The 3,760-nt window shown below is 32.8% G+C and overlaps 1 pseudogene across 1 annotated transcript; it reads right to left on the bottom strand.

Annotated features, from left to right (window-relative positions):
• Nucleotides 1–2,207: 2,207 nt before the first annotated feature.
• Nucleotides 2,208–3,559, bottom strand: LOC143546619 (caffeic acid 3-O-methyltransferase-like; annotated as a pseudogene). Its single transcript, XR_013137618.1, has 4 exons — nucleotides 3,174–3,559; nucleotides 2,782–3,092; nucleotides 2,647–2,711; nucleotides 2,208–2,496 (listed from the first exon to the last, which is right to left on the bottom strand). The product of XR_013137618.1 is annotated as a caffeic acid 3-O-methyltransferase-like (transcript).
• Nucleotides 3,560–3,760: the final 201 nt, after the last annotated feature.

The raw sequence follows: 3,760 nt of genomic DNA, 5'->3' as shown, positions 1-3,760 counted from the left end.
ATCAGGGCCGGACTTTGTTAATACTAAGGCCAAGCAATTGCTTAGGGCCAGCAAAAAATAGGGGCCTCCAAATTTTTTTATATATAGCTATTGTATTGGACTAATTAAAGTTAATAGAGAAAGAAAGGCCCAATAGCCCAAACAAAATCTGAATATGAGCCAGAGAAGTAGAACGTGGTTACAAAAAAAAAAAAGTAAATAAATCACCAAAACGGCAGTAGCGATATTTGGGCGGACTCTCTGCTTTGCCGCTTAGGAAACCTAATGCCAGTTCCGATGATTACTCCAGTCTCCGACTCTCCGGTATGCCATATAACGGCTATTTTTATTGATATATTAAATTATATTAAAAACTTCAATTCTTTTTCGAATGCATTTATTGCCTATAGAATTATGTTAACTATTCATGTAACTGTTGCTTCTGCTGAACGTAGTTTTTCCAAATTAAAATTGTTAAAAATTATTTAAGATCTACAATGTCACAAGAAAGATTAAATAGTTTAGCTATTTTGTCAATTGAAAACGAGTTTTTAAAAGAAATTGATTATGATGTTTTTATTAAACAGTTTGCAGCAATTAAAGCTAGAAAATTAAATTTTGTTTAAACATAATTTTAATATTTATACGCACACTAAATGATTTAAAAAAATTATATATTTTATCTAAATAAATTTTTTTTATACTTTATCTGTATAAGTTATTATATTTTATTTAAACATATTTAAAAAAAACTTTTTTAACTCCGCCAACTATAAACTTTTTAGTTTACAATTGCCGGTCCCAAGCCCGGGTAAAGGAGGAGGGTTTATGCTGAAAAGTTTTTTTAAAAGGCCTCAACTTATTAGTTTGCTTAGGGCACCAAAAACGTTGGAACGGCCCTGGCCGTAATGAGTCTCTATCTCCCTTGTAGCAATAATAGTAATAATAATTGGTATTATTGTTAGTATTTGGATCGAATAAAATTGACTTTTTATCGTTTTATCGTGAGAAGTATACAAATAACTTGATTAATTATGTTAACAATAGAGTAAATATTATTATTCTATAACTTTTGAACTAGGATAATTATTATTACATTGTTTTATTTTTTATAACATAAGTAGGAGGGTTTATGCTGAAAAGTTTTTTTAAAAGGCCTCAACTTATTAGTTTGCTTAGGGCCACCAAAAACGCTGGAACGGCCCTGGCCGTAATGAGTCTCTATCTCCCTTGTAGCAATAATAGTAATGATAATTGGTATTATTGTTAGTATTTGGATCGAATAAAATTGACTTTTTATCGTTTTATCGTGAAAAGTATACAAATAACTTGATTAATTATGTTAACAACAGAGTAAATATTATTATTCTATAACTTTTGAACTAGGATAATTATTATTACACTGTTTTATTTTTTATAACATAAGTACTCTAGTTCGAAACTGTAATTACACTAGTTATTTGTATATTTAGCAAGTTAATTTTATTTGTATCAAATCTCACCACATTATTATTATTATTATTATGGTTGTAAAAGTTCAAATTAAAGACCAGAATACCGTGATGTTATGTCCTCACAACACCTAGCATATCGAACATCGGTCACGTACATAAGAAATGTTGGATTTATAAGGAATACCGGATCTCAAATATTTGCCACGTACTCAATAACTGTGGAGGTAATCTTAAAACAAAATGTCGTTTTGGTCTCTGGGTTTATTTTGCTATGCAGCAACAACTCACTATTTATGCTTGCTTCTTGGTGAAATTATGAGTGCAGATTAATTTTGCACTCCTTCAACATTGTGGGTGAGTGAACTATTTTGCTAATAAGTAATAAAACCAACATTGTTGAAGTGAAGAGTTATTCCAAATGTTTACCAGAATTAACCGTTACACATTTCCTTGCAAAAACAAAAGTTTGCTAATAATTGTTGCTAATAAGTTATAAAACCAGTTTTTTTTTCTAATCCAATTAGTGTTGAAACAAGTTTTCGTTTAGATTAACAAAAGTCAAATCAGTTTGAAGAAAGTCTGAGATCGTGCTTGCTTGATTTGAACCCGGGTTTTGACCAATTTCAACCCATTAAATTATAAATATAAACTTTATACATTTCTTCATAAGAGAGTGAGTATTACAGCGTGCCACGTATTCTAACAATTTTAATACATAGAGTCGAATTATGATTACATTAACATAGCCACTTACATAATCAAAAGAGAGTATTTTTATTTATAAAACTCTATAACCCAAAAGTTGCAAGCAAAACATTTTTTCTTAATCCCCATAAATCCAGCACCTTTAGCCAACGTAAGAAACTCATCTTCGGTGCGCTCCTTTCCTCCATGATAATGTGCCATCATCACCGCGTCCATTTGTGTGCTAACTTTAGCCGAATAGCTTGTGTCCGGTATAAAAGGAATAATTTCCTCCACTATAATAACCTTCCCGTCGATAGGTAAAGCCTTATAGCAATTCTTTAATACCTTTACACAAGCTCCAATCATGTAAAATCCACTGCCCATGATTAGCAAGATGGGATCATTCAATAGGTTGACAATGCCATACATGCATGCTTTTAATTCTCGTTTTTTAACTTATTTTGTGATTAAGTCGTCGAACAATAAACTAATTAAAAAACTAAAGTATAAGTTTGATCTAAAGTACCTTCATAAAAATGGCATCTCCTTGTGGAACCTCTTTAAACATATCCCCTCCAACATGTGTTATACCTACAATTATATATGTTTGATGGTATGTCACTGCAAGATAATATTTAGGTTTTAAAAAAAAGTGATATACCTTGATAGAGAGGTGCACGTTGAATCACATGTGGCATATCAAAATTAATCCCCTTAACGTTAACATGTTTCGTTACAATCATATTGATATTGATTCCTAGACCACCTCCGACATCAACGACGCATTCAAGACCGTTGAAACCATGGTAACAAACAAGAATCTCCTTCATCACAATAGTTGTATGATTCACCATGCCTTTGTTAAAAACATTGTTGAACCTTGCATCTAATGCTGGATATTCAAACGCGTTTGTTCCATGAACCTTGTCAAATGAAACACCTCCTTCAATGACAGAATCTTTAAGTCCAGACCTTGTTCCATTCAAAAATACAATGTGTCACATAAGCACAAACAAATTATATAATTAAAACGTGTCTTGTTGTTAAACCTACCAACTTTCGGTGAAAGCCTTGTCTTGACTCAGCTCTAACATCGCACCCAAGGATGCTCCATACTCATTCGGGATGAAGTATCTGGCCACGGGTGTGAGTCCATACACTCTAACTGGCCTTGATTCATGGATCCCCTCAGTGCAAATGACAATTGAATGAGTGGCAAGTAAACGAAGCATCCTATCAACCATATCAGGGGCATGTTGATTAGGGATCAATAAACGAGACACAATCTCATGAGCCGTGAGTCGGGCATCCGGTCCTGCTTCAGCTATAGCTTCTAGGACTTTGAGCTTGATTATGGTCATCAACACCATGGTAAATGATGTGGAGGTAACCAATTGCATAGCATAAAGGAAGTGATCCTTGTTGGAATCCATTTTTACACAATTCTAGTGCCTACCCTCTTTTGTTAGAAAACAACTTAATTATGTCACTCAGTTACTCGCTTCTTGAAATCCGTTATACAAATTTGTACACATTATTTCCACAATATATAAACAAGTCATGTATAATACCAATGAAGAGAGAGAAGCCAACTGAGTTCAATTCATGAAAACAGTTGATAAAACAAACACGTAGCAACA

Source organism: Bidens hawaiensis, unplaced genomic scaffold (genome assembly GCF_021521415.1).
Source record: "Bidens hawaiensis isolate Kalapana, Puna unplaced genomic scaffold, B.hawaiensis_p1.1 tig00014406_1, whole genome shotgun sequence".
NCBI classification, from domain to species: domain Eukaryota; kingdom Viridiplantae; phylum Streptophyta; class Magnoliopsida; order Asterales; family Asteraceae; genus Bidens; species Bidens hawaiensis.
This window is presented reverse-complemented; position numbering and strand designations above follow the sequence as displayed.